The sequence below is a fragment of the Cyphomyrmex costatus genome, unplaced genomic scaffold (genome assembly GCF_001594065.2).
Source record: "Cyphomyrmex costatus isolate MS0001 unplaced genomic scaffold, Ccosl1.0 scaffold160, whole genome shotgun sequence".
Classification (NCBI taxonomy): domain Eukaryota; kingdom Metazoa; phylum Arthropoda; class Insecta; order Hymenoptera; family Formicidae; genus Cyphomyrmex; species Cyphomyrmex costatus.
Window position 1 is genome coordinate 720,946 of NW_017275610.1, and position 18,512 is coordinate 739,457.

Below are 18,512 nucleotides of genomic sequence, written 5' to 3' on the forward strand. Positions count from 1 at the left end.
TGATAACAACTGTCACATTACTTTTCAAAATCGATAATTTGTAAAAGTTTTTCTTTCAAAGTTACTTTTTAATGAAAAAAAAACTATAACTGTAGTTACTTTTACAAGTAATTTTCTCAATATAACTTTCCTGTACATATATATGATGAAAATAATGTTGGACAATGTACAGAGTATATGGTAGTACAGTCTGCTAATTTACGACACGTCCCTATAATAAGAATACTGTGTGACTAGATACAATTTCACAGCAGATTATACTTCAATATATCTCCAATTCGTATCTACGATTCGACGCTGCAATTAACTCTACCTACTGACGTCTGTGATATTCGCAGTATTGCATCTGAATGCAGCCGCTAACGCGCACGTTTACTGCGAGTTTTCCGCGTAATCGATCCCATCCGCGATCAACATCCTCCTGCTTGAGCTCCTTCCTGCATGAGGAAACTCCCGCGGCGTGGTACTCAAGTTTCGCCACGTGCAGAAATAGCTTGGGACGATACAGGGTGCTCGAAGCACACAGCGCAGCACCACTAATTGCATCGCTCGCAGCATCATCATCGCCATCGTCGTCGTCCTCCGCGGCGGAGCGGCACGGTGCTCATGTCCGATGCGCGCGGCATCGGCCGTTGCAATTAGGCTTGAGATATTGCCTCCGGTAGTCACGACTAGTCGCCTCCTCTCTTCCTTCGCCTCCCCCTTGTCTCAGTCTAAATCGATATATAGGTATCAAGGCATTAATTTGGGTTATTAGCGATAAGCCGTGGGACTACATCCTGAAACAGTCGCGTGTGATCTCAAACGATATAAATATATATATCTTGTGTATTTTTAGATCACGAGGTGGCGCGCCCATAATTCTTGCATCTCGAGACTTCTCTGGATTCGATTTTTCTGGGAAGAGAATCCAATAAGCGTAATTTCAAAATTTGATTTTCTATGTTTGTTACATATTCTCCACTTATTCTTTCTTAATAACATTTTGCATACAAAGTGGGATGATTTCTTAACATCAAGATGAAAACTTTATATCATCATATAATCAACACGATTTAGTTTCAGGATGTCAAAATTGAAAGAAAAATTTAGTCTTTTTCTAATAATTTCAAAATTCATTCGGTTATTTTGATAAACATATAAAGTTTCATTAAAATAACCTGAATTTCAAAATTTTTGAAAAAATGGAACTTTTATTTCCACTTTGTCACCTTGTAGTTTTCAAACTAAATCGTTTCAGACATGCTCATATAAAGTTTTCGTCTTAATTTACAATTAGCAAGGAATAACCTTTTACAATTTTTTTAAATACTTTACAAGATTTTCTTGAACATTCGACTTTAGAAAGAAAATCCTATAGTATTTCGGAATTTAGAATTTGATTCCATATTTTTAGATTTTTAATACACATTCTGGCGACATTCGATTTCTCTAATTATACTTTTTTAGTTATTTCTTAGTAAATTTTGAAATATATTTTGTAAATTCAATTTCAAATCTAAATCCGCTTGTGTTTTGACATCCTTACGTATGTTTACTGTGACAATAATCCTCCGACAGTACATGTTTTGGCGTAGCAGAATTTACGAGGATTCGGGACTTTACGACAAGAGAGATCGTAAGGATAAACAGGATTCGCCTATCTCTTAAAGTTCACACGTAAATCGAATACCCAAAAGGTCAGGAGCGATAAAGCGGACAATGTCACTGGAGTTTTAAACCCTTGAAGAAGGGTGTAAATGATGGTTGGGAAGGGATACGGAAGAGATGAAAGAATCGACAGATGATAAAAGACATAGTGGTTTGATACTCGTCGAAACGAGAAAGAAATTAGGAAACTGGAGGTAATACGCGTGAAGTGATCGCATAAAAATTTATCGAGGATAATATGTCGATGGCGTGTCAACAAGAGTGTTTGACTCTCCCCTGAGGGATTGCTTGCACTCAGAAATCCCTTCCTTCCCACAAAATCTTTTAATATCTTCAACTTGCGAGATGAATATTTTCTATATTTTTATTTCCTTTTAGCAATATTAAATTCCTTTAGTAACTTTTTTATAATACAATTTTTATCAGTAATATTACAATTTTTATTAATAATTCCTTTCTGTAAGAAAAATTATTGATAAAAATTATAATATGGCTTGCAAGGAGATAAAATTGTATCTCTACATAAATTTTCTGATTTTATCTAAAAATTATGTTAACAATTTAAAAAATTATATTTCGTACAATATTTCAGAAAAAAAAAAAAAATATATTTTAAACATAATACAATTTGTAATATTTCTGAAATATTGATATAAATGAAACAATAGTCGTTCAAAAATATTACTTTTTTTCGTCCTTTCATTATAAAAGCTTTTAAAAACATTTGTATTTATGTGTGATATATTTAAAAAAGATGCGCATGTTTGATAATACAATAAAAACATAATATCTTTTATTTTCTGTTATACATATGTGATTTATATATATGATTTTCATCCTTTTATTATAAAAGCTTTTAAAACATTTATACGTAATATATTGAAAAAGATGCGCATGTTTGATAATACAATAAAAACACTACCTTTATTTTTTATTATAGGTGATTTTAAAAAGTAATAATTTAGTTAATAATAACTTAGTTAATAATAACTTAAAGTTAATAATAACTTTACGTTATACATATGTATTTTATTATATATTATTTATTTTTATAAACATTATTTTAATAATTCAAATCGTCACACAAACATTAAAATAAAATTATTACTAACAAAAGTTTGTAGAAAGAATATAATAAATAATTAGAATTATATACATGTATATAACATAAATATACAATATATATTATAATATACAAATAATATATATATTATATACAATATATAAATATAAAGTAGATAAACATGGAAGAATGATTTTTTTAGGATTGCAAATTTCTCATTATATTATTTCATAACATTTCCCCGATTTCCAGGCAAAATTTCATAATTTTCCTTAATAAAAAATTTCAATAATACATTTTGAAATCTTTTGTAAATAGTTCTGCCTTGATTTGAAAACCATCAAATATTTCGCGAAAGGCAAATTTATTAATATAAATTATTATTAATGTTAGTGCTGATATTGCTTGCATTTTTAATTTAATTAAATTGTTAATATCCCAAAATTGCATAAATATATGATGTACGCATTTAAAATTTTTTAAAAACTAAGAATTTTAATTCTCCAAAGAATTTTGCACAATCTCTAACTTTGCTCTGATTTCCTTGATAGTTTTCAATTATCCGATATTTCCCTGATTTCCAGTTTTTTGGCAAGTCTAAATTTACCTAAAGTATCTAAAAATATGTATCTATAAAAAGCTAAATATAGATCTAAAATTTTAGGTTTAAAATAAACCATCAAAATAATTCTATGCTCACTGCTTGAATATCCTACATAATACATAGAAATACAATGATTTTGATAGTCTAATAAAATTATTTTCAGATTTGTATCTATTATAAAATTTTGAGATGCGTTTAAATTCCGCGTGTTCTTTCCGTACACGTAAACACAAAATACAATACTGATACACGTACATATGTATTTATATTTAATTTTTTTTAATAAAATGTAAATATATGTACGAGTATATGGCTTGTAATGTATGTGACGTTAACGTTTAAAGTTTGCAAAAGGGAATTGAGTGGACGCCAGCTGCCCTCTTCCGTCTCGCTGGATGCATCGGTGCGCCCGGATAATAAGTGCCGTCGTCGACCACGCGGCATTTATAATAAGCGGCGCGCTTCCACGAAGGGAATTGATCGCGGATTCACGGAACATCATCTATCTACCTACCTACGCGCACCTCACACGCAAAACGCGGGATTAAATCGACCCAATTCCCCAACGCTGCAATTTACCGCGCGTAGCTTGCGCGCGCCCGTAATTCATGAATCCATCTCTCGCGCGGACCCCGCAATTGCGCGCACCACCCACCAGATTGCTGCACGCACCACACTCTATCCTGTAGAATCGATTTTCTCTCTGTAATATTTTCAAGCAAAAAAAAAGGAGAAAACTCGAAAAGGTTTCGGTAGCAGAAGAATTAAGGCTGGGAATTCCGCGCCGCATGAAGCCTCCGACCAACATTACGAAACTGACGTTCTAAAACGCCTAAGTCACGTTGTTCTCTCGTTTCTAAACATTCAGATCTTTCCAAATTCGTATAATAATAATAAAGTTTAATTTAAACAATTCTAGCAATAAAAATGATATAGAGAAAAAAATAGTATTATTACTTTCCCCACCATTTATACCTATTTCATGTAATAATTTAGTTAATAATCAATATTTAAATTTAAAACTTAACGATTACATTCGTCAAAGTGTTGTTCACTCAATTTTAGACTGAAAATTATGTGAAACATTTATTTCTTAGAAAATTATTTATAAAAATACGGCAACATTGTATAACTAGGAGACAAACGCAGGGGTGGTAATCCATGTATATCTTACAAAAATAGATTAAAAAATTGATTTTGTTAAAAAAAACAGTGTTTGGTTATAAAATTAATAAAGAAAAATATTGCAGAACACATGCAAATAAATATTATATGTGTGTATACATAACATTTTCCGTAGATAGGCTGATCACATTACTAAAATACTATTATTTAATTTTGCATAAAGCGAAATGCTTCAAAATAGAAATGTGTTATAATAAATACTGACTGTTACGTATTAGCATACTAACGTCATAGTATAATGACGAGATGCAGAAAATAATTCCATAAATAATCACTAGAATTCGCTACTTAATAGTAGAGATGCTAAGAGAAGACACTATATCTACACTGCAGGCCATTTAATATCACCTTCCTCTCTATTAATATCAAAGTATACCATTTAAAGAACGTATTTTCACAGAAACAACAATTTCGTTAAGGTGTGTAAAAAATTAGATAGATACAGATCTGAAAATAATCTTGTTAAAGCATCGAAATAATTATGTAGAAAACTCAAGCACAATAAACAATGTTGCAAAAAGTTTTGATATTCTGACAACCAGTTTGAGCGTCCTACGTTATTATTTTGATAGTTCAATATTATTTTCAGATCTGCATTCAGCTAAATTTTTAAATATTTCTGAAAAATTGTTCTTTCCGTGGTACAATAATATTTTTGTTGTAACATGTTGTCTTACAGTCTTGGCTAAAAGTGTAAAGCACACCCAAAAATTGATGTAACGTTTTATATCCGACAAGAAAAAAATTAAAATAGTTTTGCTAAAAAATGATGTATTTTTATAACAATGTCAATATCTCGTTAATTTGTTCTTTGAATTTTATTATTTCCAAGAAAATGCAATAAAATTGAGGATGTTTTATACTTACAGACAAGGCTGTACTCGATTAAAAAAAAAACAAATAAAATACGCATTGCACGGACGCGCTTTGCACAATTTTTCATCGTCCATTCCGTCGCGAATGGCAGAATTTCGCGGCACAGCAGAAGCTCTTGTGGATCGGCTTTTGGATGCTGCGCGCGTCTGGACCACCTTTGTAACGACGGGAATCGATCTCGGCAGCGACAAAGAGAGCTAGCCGATTGGCAACAACGTTTCGCCCCTGAGCGGATTGCAATTTGGCGAAAATCGAATTCATCGTCGTCAGGACGATCGCAGGGCCGGCGTGATCGAGTTTCTGTTTCGCCGAATAATAACTGCCAACACGAGCGTTGTGTGGGCGCGTTGCAGACGTAGATTTATACACGGAGTCGGAATGCACCCCGTAAATACTTGGGGCGAAAAATTGCAGCGTCGATCTCTGTCGACGTAGTTTTGCATTTGTTACGCGGAGCTCGGACGAGCAAAAACTGTCCGCGCCTCTGAAATTGCGACAATTTGATTCGCCGTTACGCTCACGTTGATCAATGGAAACGTCCCGGCGAAAATTAGTCGTCGCGTTCGCGATAATGCACGGCGATAAAAGCGAACCCGACAGCTTTTCACGAATTATTCAACAGTCACTGCCAAATACCATCGAGCTTGAGCTTAATTTTATAAGCGTATTTAATCAAACAAATACAAATTACAAATAATCGCACCGTTTGGACAGAAATCAGCCAAAGTTTCGCACCTTTGTGGATAATTTTCTATATGCGTGTACATACAGATTCGGCCAAATATAATGCATCATAAATTCACGTATAAACTTTCTATATTCAACAAAAAAATAGATTAAAAATAGTTTTATTGAAAAATATTAATTTTTATAATAGTACTTGTTTTAGAATGATACTTTTTAGAATAATACTTAATTTTATAATAATTTTAGTACTTTCCTTTGAATTTTATTATCGCCTTTTAGAAAAAATATGCAATAATTAAAAGTACTTTAAAGTTGCACAAATGTAAAATTAATAATTTTTTAATGTCGAAAAATTTAATAAATTATATACATATTTTTTAATAAATTAAAATTTTTAATTACATACATTATAAATTATAATAAAAAATAAAGCTAATTTGTGCTCAAAAAATTACAGTAAGCTAAAAAGTAACATTGAAAATAGGTATATATTATGTTGAGCGCACGCGCAAATTTAAAGAGATTAAATTTAATACTTTAAATATTTTATCAAATTTACAATTTGTAAATTGTATCAATTGTAACAATTTGTAATCGTTAAATTGAATTTAACTATTTTATTTCGTAATCGGGGTATCTAATACTCTAATAAAGAACTTTATAAAAATTTTTTTGCAGAATTAAGAGAACTTAAATATTTAAAATATCTGCAAATTTGAAATTTAATGGCCTGTGGAAAATAGGTCTTGATGAAAAATTGATGAAAAACCCTTTTAAGTGCAATTGCGTCCGCAATGAGGGACAACGTACACGTAAGCGACGTAATCCGTTGCACTTACGGCTGCTGATATGGTTGGGCACGGACGTCAAGTACGCGCGTTGCTTGCCTTTGTTTCGAAGAACTCTGATTAAAGTTTCCGCGAACGCGTTCCCGTAATTTAACGGCGCCTTTAACGGCACCCATCTCGAAAAATAGACCAGACAAAATAGTCATTACAATGATAACCCTGATACGCTTAACTTGCCGTCCCAAGAATCAGCTGATAAGCCAACGAGGCGCGATTAAGACAATTGTTCTGTCAACACCTCACTGACGAATGATTCATCAATTGGCAATCATAAGAAACGAGCACAATCAATTCTAAATACAGATATCAAAAGTTTTTCAAAAGTGAACATGAATATTTTATCAACTTAACACAATTATTATATTTAATTCAATTCTATTTTTCTATGCAGATACTAGATATATCATAAATATAATAATACTATATACGGCTTTGTCTACATAAATATAAAGCATCCACAAATTGACGTCCTATATTTAACGAAAAATACATTGAAAAAGGTTTTATTGAAATATAGTATTTATTTTTATAACGATATAATAGAAAGAATTAATTTTATCATACTTTTAATATTTTATTAGGACCGTATTCATAGTCCATTCTTTTAGGGTAGTCTTGAATAAGATAATACGGCTCTCCGATTGATTTATGACATCTTAAAATTATACTTAAGGAGCTTTCTACAATAAGCCATTACCTAAGATTTAAGTCATATGCTATAAAAAATCAACCAATCACAGTTAGATAAAGAAGAATAATCGACTATGATTGGTTAATTTCTTACAGCTTACGACTTAAGCTTAGGTAATGGCTCATTGTAAAAAGCGTATTGTAGACGCCGCTTAGACGGTCTTATATTTAAGAATCGACTAGCTCTAATCCGTTCATTACCACCTTTTTCAAGAAAGTGCAATAAGTTGAGAGTGCTTTATTACTTATAGCCAAGGCTGTGTAATAAAAAATGAGCAATATGAATAGTGAACTTTTCAAATAATGTCTTCTTAGGATATGTTCAAAAGTTCTCAAATATTTAGTGTCAACTCTTAGTAATGAAAAAAAGAAGTTTAAAAGCTACCCTTCAATCTCTTGAGATAATGTAAAGACTGAAGACAAAGAATACGCGATTTCTTCTCGCAATTGTAGACTTCTGCGAGGATAACTCTGAAGTCAAACTGCGACGCATCTGTGGCACGTCATCAGTGAACAGATGCGGAGCGGTGCATACCGCGGCGAGTGAACTCTTCCACGAAGCAGATTCGATTGGCCGTTCGTGGAATCTTCTACCTACGCACCTCGCTCGATCGCGTAATGTATCAAGAGGAGAGAGGAAGAGAGAGAGAGAGAGAGAGAGAGAGAGAGAGAGAGAGAGATCAGGTCGTACCAATTTTCCTGACTGGCAATTTTCCGCGAAACGATTGCTTTCTCAGCTCGTGTAAGGAATTTATTCATTAATCTGCTCCCAAGACAAAGAAAAGCGTCCACTCTCGATTATAATCTTTGTGTTCGCGTTAATGATCTTTCCCTTGATTTTATGCAAAGTACCTTTAATAAAGGTATATACATGAGACCAATATAAATATACGCTCCATTTTTGTTATACTAACGGCACGATTCAGAAAACAAAGTTTTAAAGAAATGGGATTGAATATTTGAAATCATTAAAATTATTTGTTATACAGGGTGTCCCATTTTAATCTATCGGTCGAAATATCTCCTAAAATACGCCAGCTATAAAAAAATGTTTCAAATAAAAATGGAATGGTGTCGAGGGGGACACATTTTAGTCATATTGTTTTTTTTCTAAGTGGAGGCGCTAAAAAGATATGAAGGTCACCTCCACTTTTTTAAATGGAATTATGTAATTTTTTTTAGATAACGTGATTCCTCTAATTATTTTGCACATAAAAGTATTAAGGTAGAGATACCAAAAAACCAATAATTTTCGAGATATTTTACACTTTATTTTGGTACATTTTGACACACAATGTTAAATAACTCGTAAACTGTTGACTTTTTGATTATCGTACCTTAATACTTTTGTGAACAGAATAATGAGATAAATCAAATGGTGTAAAGAAAACACATAGTTGCGTATTTAAAAAATTATCCATTTTGCATACATATTATTTTTAAAGCAACTATGTGTTTTCTTTACACCATTTGATTTATCTCATTATTCTGTTCACAAAAGTATTAAGGTACGATAATCAAAAAGTCAACAGTTTACGAGTTATTTAACATTGTGTGTCAAAATGTACCAAAATAAAGTGTAAAATATCTCGAAAATTATTGGTTTTTTGGTATCTCTACCTTAATACTTTTATGCAAAATAGTTAGAGGAATCACGTTATCTAAAAAAAATTACATAATTCCATTTAAAAAAGTGGAGGTGACCTTCATATCTTTTTAGCGCCTCCACTTAGAAAAAAAACAATATGACTAAAATGTGTCCCCCTCGACACCATTCCATTTTTATTTGAAACATTTTTTTATAGCTGGCGTATTTTAGGAGATATTTCGACCGATAGATTAAAATGGGACACCCTGTATTAATTTTAAAATGTAATTTTGGAATAACAAATGAATTTTAGCGAAGTAAAAATATATTCTTTTAGAATATTTTCTTTCTTTGTGTTAACGTTTCTATTCCTTTCTGTAAGCAAGTTCAAAATAACAATTTTTTAATTATATCATTGTAGTAAATGAGCGGTATAGGAAAACGTTTCCAAAATGCGTGAATTCCTTTTAATTACTAAAGGTATATAGCCTTGGCCATGAATATATATAAAGCACCCTTAATTTATTGCGTTTTCTTGGAAAAGACGATAATAAAACTTAGAGGGAAATGATATTATATAAGAAATTAATATGATATTACAAGAAAATAACATATTAAAACTATTATAAAATAAATATTGTTTTTCAATAAAATTGTTTGATAATTTATTTTCCCATTAGACATAAAATGTTTTATACGTCGATTTGTGGAGATTCTTTATACTTTTGGCTTTTGGCCAAGAATACAATTCATTATTCGATAAAAATGCGATATAAAAATTGAATCGACTTACATTGTTTCAATCTCCAATTCTTTAGTGAATTCAGAATCAATTTTTCACGAATAAATTTACGAATGAAATACAAATATATACGATAAATCATCGCAACTAGAAAATATTTCATCGTTATATTCTTCAAGCCTTCAAATATTTCTTGATATATGTAATACAATTTTTAACGTAGATAGGTTGATCGATAACTGATTGTGAGATATTTGACGGCGGATACAGTGAAGAGATAAAGAATTAAGTGACGAAACTTAATATGTGCTCAAAGGGTTAAACGTCGCCGGTCCGAAATTCTCTCGGACGACTTCCGGCAAATTGCTGGGGCAAAGCTCGACGTTGGTTATATCGACAGGTACGACACTAAGGAAGAACGGCGACAACGGTGCACGAATGCGTGCTAAATCGAGGGGTTTAGGAGCCGTAGACGACCGGAAGCGCGGTCGCTCCTCCGATGAATATTAACTCGGCAATTCGCCTTCGAAAGGCGTCCTCGAAAAGGCGAAATTTTCCAAAACGACGTTTTCCAACTGAATTCTAATATGACAATGATTCTCCGCGATTACATTACCCAAGCAAATTTAACATGTGATCCTGAATTTCTTATTTAACTCTCTCCCACTTTCCATATATTTCCACATATAACGTTTTTATATAATTATAACAAAATTAAAGATTTACGTAAATATGAAGAATACACCAATATAAAAATAAAAAATTTGTCATAAATAATATAAAAATGTTTATTTATATCACATATTTTATATTTTACGTAAACGTGTATATGTATATTGAATTAATAAATTAACATGAAATTTTTTTGTACATTTTAAATTTTACGGCGCATGCGGATATTTAAAACATTCACGAAAATTATTAATATCAAGAACGATAATTGTAACAAAAATAAATATTCACTTAGAAAAATGTACCGACCGACATATTTATATCTCATATTTAATAATAAATAATGAACGCGTGTACATTAAATGAATGATTAATAAAATTTATTGGTACATGCGCGTATTTAAAAAATTCATGAATATTGCGAATATTCAGGACAATTAAAAAATTAATTAATGGACATTAAAATTAATTGATACAAAATTATAATATTAATAATCATTTAATTATTTTATTAAATATATAGGAAATGCTTTTCTTTCGCTTTCCTGACTTTTTTGTTAAAAATTTGATGACTGTTCCTGAAATACGATTCAAGTTTCTGGTTGAAAAACGATGTTCCAATGTCATAAAAATCGATGTGGCTGAACAATACAACACTTTTAAAGGTTTTCTCCTGCCAAGCACGCCGGGACCAAAAACATGCCCCGGAAAAACGAACTGACTGCCCGGAACTGATCAGATCCGACAGACAGAGAGATTTAATTGAAATTCCGAATCGATACATTCATGGGCGTTCGATACATACCGTGCTATGTTATCTCGCGGGAATAAATGCGAAGATGAATTTCAGGACGAACGATTATCGATCCATAGATAAGCAGAGCAACAAAAGCTTTACTTAAAAAGAAAAGCACATTTTTTATTTCTCAATACTTCATTTTATCTCGGATTTTATCTTTTATTATCTTAAATCCATCGCTCATAGTGTTCTGAATGACCAACATTTTCATTTATACGATTAGAAAGGAGGAAAAAATTGAGAATAAAACCGATTATATATTGTTTACAAAATAAACTCACAACGTCCGTCCTCTATTTAGACTTCAAAACTTTTATCCGAATTTATACCATGCGGCGAAAAAAGCATTTGATTAAACGATAGGAAAGATTTGTCCGGAATAACAAAGGTTCCGGACGCTGAAAAAAGTCCGGAAAGAATCGCAGACGGGTCTTTTCTCTCATGCGAACCAACATTGTATCCCACGGGATCTCTACATGACAGTATCATGATGACGAGGCTCTTTGACGCGGACATCGAAAGCGAGTATCGTTTTGTCGACGATAGCGATTGACGTTTTGCAACGCTTTTTGCGACAATTCGTGCCCGGTCAGGCTGTACCCTCTCCCGCGTCCTCTGCCCCTCTTTTATTTTGAATGGGAGCGTCAAAGGTGCATCTTCGTGTGATCATCCGAATTTTGTGCTCTTTTTTTTTCAATCACAACGACAGCGTATCAAATCGAACGTACGCACTTTTCCAATTGATGCTTCTCTTTTTTTTGGTTGTTGTTATTACGAACGTTTGAAATTTAAAAAAATGAATCGATTACTTTAGTTATAAATCAACAATCAATCTACAATGGATTATCTCGTAAAACTCAATAAAATATGTAGAAAGAAATATTGATACACAAAATAGACATTGATCAGCATTATTTTAAATAGTAATACTTAAATAAAGCTCTAAATTAAAAATGTTAACGTAAACATTAAAAGCTATCTAAAAATTATTTTTGCATCGTAAACACATAATACTCGTTAATAAAAAAAATTGTAATTTATGTAATATAGTATAATAGCTGTAATTTGTTAAAAAGGGTAGAACTTTTTGTTGCAGAAGGATTGCAAGCAATTTGAATATTTGCTTACATAACTTGTAATTTTTCTTTGATAAATAATTTTTTATGACAAATATAAATATATAATATATAATATACATAATATATAAACAATATGTATTAGATTATTTAATATTTTAAATAATATAAAAATAAAAAATAAGTCAGAGAAAAATTTATATAATAACAAAATCGTATAAGATTCAATTTTAATAAACTCACTTCGAGATTACTCTAAAAAATCGAATATAAATATATCGATATTTAATTAAAGTGTTTGGCTATAATTATATATAATACGTGCAAATTATACGGCGAGAGAAGAAACCTTGTACATGTTATAATATATTTCAATCACTTTCCGTGAATAGCCCCTTTGATCTCAATCTTATCATTACTATTCATCATTATGTTGTTCTCGTTCTACGTGATGTATTTCTATTACATAAATGTCGAATGGAGGTACAGTAAGGATCTCCTTTGAGCTTCTAATATAGGCTGATGAATGAATCCCATCAGGTTTAGCCTAGGATATCCTACTTACCGAGTACAGAGAGAGTGATGTCGCCCTCCAAAGTGGTTGTGTCGTTACGTGCCTGGCAAGAGTACCGTCCCGCATCCGAGGCTCTCATTTCCTGCGTGTAGATCGTTTGATTCGCACTCTCGGGATACAGGATAAAGTGGCTTTCGCCGCCCGGCCAAGGGTAAGCCCTGTTATCCTTGTACCTGAGACAGAAATAACGTAAACCCATTATGGTTACGAATAATCTCTACCACTTGTCTGTCTGAAGTAAATATAAAATAAATCAAAGACAGATTTTAAGAGATCGACATATAGAGTATTTCTTAAACATGTATAATATTTTAGGAGCTAATTTTAAGAAAAGTTTTTAGGAATATATCTCAAAGGTTTCGTTTTAAAGACAGAGGTATTAAAAATTCTATAAAATTAGTAATTTTTTTAATAGCCTTTGAAAGGTTTTTAAAAAATTAATTTTTTTATCTCCTTTTTAGCGAGAGTATTATAATGAACATAATTATACAATGAACGTAATAATCTGTAAAAATTTGATTCCGTCCATTAGCAAGCTCGGGATAATAATGTACATATAATACTATCTAAATCTCATCCTACACCATCTGAACTTTTTAGAAAACGGCAATCATAGATAAGTAAAGATAATGCCCTACCTAATTATAAATTTGAAAACAAAATTCTTTTAATTTAGGGAAAAAACGATAATTTTATCAAATTTTAACAGTCTGTAACAAGGCCTTTGATTGTAAGAAATATTCATACATATATACTTGATTAATACATTTAATATAGTATATTCATATAAATTTCTCCTTATAAAATGAGGTCATAAACAGATTCCTAAAATATTGGACAATACTTCAGGAATATTCAGTGTATATGGAAAAAAATTATTTTTTAAATCTATTTGTCTTATACCTTTAAGAATAGAAACAATATATAATAATAAATTTACATAATAAAAAATATAAAATAAATTAGAATAGGGAACATTTCCGGAGATAAATAAACTTTATCTTTTTTATTTTAGACAATATTAAATAAAAACGTTCGAAAAATTAAGATCTTTTACTTTATTTTTTCCATTTTTTTCTTTCAGTTCATCAAAAGCAATATTTTGTCAAGTTAAATGCCTTTTTCTTCGTCATATATATAAAACAGTATTTCTTTTCGATTTGTTCTCAGATGAGCGATGAAGGGATGCATTTATCGAGTGAGAATTTTGAGAATCGGCGGAAAATAGGGCGGGGCGGGCGGATATTTTTCAGGAAACGATAATTTATCGCGGGGAAGAGGTCGGTCGATCGTCTTGAAACACGTCGTACTCAAGAACAAGCCCGATATTTCCGGGACGGGAATATCGATGGCTGTTCTTGAGAGCATTCGTTCCGCCGTAAAGATAAAAGTCGAGGGAACGAGCACTCCTCGACAAACACTCGAAGTAGGGAAGAATCAAGAGCATTGAACCGTACGCGAAAATAAATCGTCCCGACTACCTCCGTCGCTGCCGCCGCCGCCGCAATGACTTTGTTAATTCGCCGTTACTATTGCATTGTCTTTCCATTGTTTGTTACTGTCAATAATATCGTTAATAGTAATTGCCGCATAAAATACTCATTATCAACGAATAGCTTAATAACGGCAAAAATAAATACAATGTAGCGAAGAAATATAATAATGGTTGTACACAATAATACTAGAGTACATAATAATAGCAGTATAATACATAATTACAACATTAATAGAGTCGTTACGGTAATCACGTTATTATACTCTTATCTCTTACGTAAATTACCTCATGAAAACAGCAATTTATTTTACAATTATTCCTGTCCTACTATGTCAACGAGTATGAATAATCTCCAATTATTTCTTCCGCAAGAATTGTATTTTTATCTTAATTTTTAATTCCACATCTGCATTTCTACGTCGAACGATTTCGATTACAAGGGCAAATCTCCTCTCGTCTTTGGAGTAAGGATTCGGTGATGTTCCCATGAAAGGCAGAGAAAGTCTTTTCATGTAATTCAATTTCTAGGGCACTATACGCAAATCTACTTTCGTTTCGCTGGCAGATCAAAAAAGGACCGAGCGTAGATCCTGCGAATTTGGATTGTCCAGAAGTTTGTGCCTTTTTCGATGTAATTAAAAACGAACGGAAATTCTTATTCTCTAATTCCCTTCGATCTCTTAACCAATGATTTTATTCTCTGCACAGCGACTATTATTCATTTCCTGTGTAAGAAAAATACTTCCTTATATCTTACATTTTTGCTCCTTGAACAATCGTATGTTCTCGATTCTTATTACCAGTCCAATATCTGAGATACTCAACTATATATCTCAGAAAATAAATTTTGAGTATTAAAAGCGCAGGTTTTGAATTCTTTTTAATCTTCGAGCCTTAATAATAGATTATTAAATTTTTATATATTTAAAGGAGACCGAAGCCAGTTGTGTCATACTTTTTGATTGTCAAAAAGTTAATAATTCAATCAGTTGGCAGAACAATCTCTTCTTTTTGTACTTTATTTATTTAATTTTTTAATTTTTTTATTATACTGATCTTCTTTCGGTTCTTTATATATTGTTGATATTGTTGATATAATGTTTTTATATTAAATTGTTGTGTAAAATAGTTTGTACAATGACTTGATCTCTCTACCTGTTTTCAATTTGTATGTGAGTGCGTGCGCGTGTTAGAAAGAGAGAGAAGTGACCTTTGTATTATTATTAGATCCTCGATTCATAAACTCTTGAATTTTTATATCTCAAATCCTAGATGTAATGTCTTACAGCTTAATAAGATTTTTTTTATTTTGCATCAGTTCTCAGTTCTTGATTCCTTAAGTACTTATTTATACATGTATTTATATAATAGTTTATTCAGTTCATTTTGTTCTCTTTCTTATAACAGAATTATCCTTAACAGAAATATCTCTTTAGCAATAAATTCTCACGCAAGGAAATTCACAATCCCTATTATATTCATGAAATTTTCACAGACAGCAATTTCTCCATCATCACGACGTCGTAAATAAAAGATTTTTAATAAACTGAACGACTCATCGTTCCCGAAGGAGCGACAGGACGATCAGCAATTTCGCCATCACCATTAAGGATTCCTTTATTAAAGCTCTCTTCCTGCATCGACAGGATTTCTTTTACGAGCTACTGTTACGGGCGTACTTTGAATAAGAATTTTTAATAAAGAGCGCTTGCCTCCCCTCCACCACGACGACCGCCCATGCCTTTTCGCCAAGATAATTCCGAACTGGTTCAGATTCTAACGAGGATTCCAGTGCTGCGTAACGGAACTTCCAAAGACTAATAAAGACACCGAACATTTGAGAATCCGAGGACACAATTCAGGACTCGCGGTAACGCGAAGATCAGAACACGTTAGAGAGACAGAGGGAGAGAGAGAGAGAATCCGGCTTTTTGAACAAATCTCTGGAAAAGGATTTTCCAGCTAACCACTTTAAGACCGGTATTCATAATCGATTCTTATTTCAAGACCGTCTTAAGTTTAAGTAATGTCTTGAGACGCTCACGATATTGAATATAAGAACCGACTATGAATACCAGTCTGCGATTGGCTTATATCACAAGACTGCACTTAAAAGATAGTCTTAAATATAAAAACTGTCTATGAATATCGACCACAGATTATTAACTTTAATAGATTATTAAATCTTTTTTTAATGGTAGTAATGTAGTAAAAACTACACTGTTTTAAATATTACACAGTGAGAAAAAATTGTTGGTATATTTGTAACTATAGTTATATGATACTATAATTATGATCATATATATATATATATATTATTGCTATATAATATTAACAATATAGCTATATGTAATCTTATTAATAAATATGTATAGTTGGCAATTAAAAATGACTATAATTTTTTTATTATTATTAAAAATAATTGCAGTTACTATAATTTAATTATAATTTACAGTCATTTTGTGACCTAACTATTTTTATCATTATATGACGTTTTATGACGAAATCATTCCTTGATATTAAAAACAAAAATTTAACATGTATTAATTAAATCATAATTAAATAAAATAATGAGATTGCTAAAAGAGAAGTTAGGATAAACAATATATTTTTAAATAATTGAAATTTAAACTTCGGATCTTCGACCTTTATATAAAAATTTCGATTATGTATATATATAAATTATATTTTTAACTTTAAATCTAGTATTATAACTTAAAATTGTCTGCAGCTTAAGCCATCAAAATAATTTCCGTTAATAATAACCTCCTCAACCAAAGTAAAATGGAAAGAAAATCTAACTATCAGATACAAAAGTTCCGAAAATATGAGAACCGCTGAAGTGTTCGGTTATAATTTGCAGCGAGATTTGCAAAAATGACCGTTTAATTATTATTGTACTCGAGCGTGTGGCGTGCTGTTATCGGATCGCGAATTATACTCGGTCGTTAAACCCCATTTCCAATATGGAGCGTGCATTCTGAAAATGTTCAGGGATCACTGGCTATCCTTAATAACCTGCAATACGGTCAACTCGCGTAATTAACGCCAATTTTATTTCGATGAATTTGTGTGGCATATTTGTTGAATAATTGCTGACTCTTCTCCCGCATTTTGCATCCATTTTGACGAATTAATTAATAATGCATTATCGATAATAAATAGACATTGTGACATAAAATTTAATTAAGATAATAATAAATAAAGAAACTTAATGAAACTTAAATGAATAGCAGAAAAAGTAGAATAAAACTAACAAAATCAAGTGACGGTAGAACTGAAAGTTAAATAAATACGGGTATGTTAAGTTAGCACCCCAACTATAGTACTCAGGAGTTCTGATTAGAGTTCCCACTTCCTTTTGACGAGACGAAGAGTTCCCTATAGTTAATAACAAGGGTTCCGCTCAATAAACAATCTTTTTACATTTTTTAAAAATGGGGTGCTAACTTTTTATCGAATTTCGAGGTGGAATAGTTCTGAGCGGCTTAATAGCTTCAATTTGCGATTGCCTAGAGTTCCTGATATGTAAAAAAAATTTTCGAATATTAAAAAAAAAATTAAAAATTTTTGAAAAATTAATTTTTAGATACAATAGTTCTGATGATAATTTCTGCTTCTTTTTGACGATACGAAGAGTTCTCTATGATTTTTAATGACATATGCGCTTAATAATCATTTTTTAATAACTTTTTAAAAATGGGGTGTTAACTTTTTAACGAAATTCAAGATCGAATAGTTCTGATCAGCTTAACAGAAGTATTTTGTGAATACCTAGAGTTCTTGATACATAACAAACATTTTTGAAGAATAATAAAGTTTAAAAAAAATAGTAGAAATCTTTGAAAATTTTTTTGAGAGTACCGAGTAATTCTGAGTAGCGTTTCTTATAGTACTCGACGAGTTCTATCGAAAACTGACAGGTGAAAAAGCGATTGGACCAACGGTTTGCAAGATACAGCG

The 18,512-nt window shown here is 31.4% G+C and overlaps 1 long non-coding RNA gene across 1 annotated transcript; it reads left to right on the forward strand.

The window, feature by feature from the left end:
* The first annotated feature begins 467 nt into the window (after positions 1-467).
* Positions 468-1,878, forward strand: LOC108771556 (uncharacterized). The gene is made up of 3 exons (XR_001940644.1): positions 468-729; positions 839-919; positions 1,561-1,878. It is a non-coding gene; the product is annotated as an uncharacterized LOC108771556 (long non-coding RNA).
* The last annotated feature ends 16,634 nt before the right edge of the window (positions 1,879-18,512 follow it).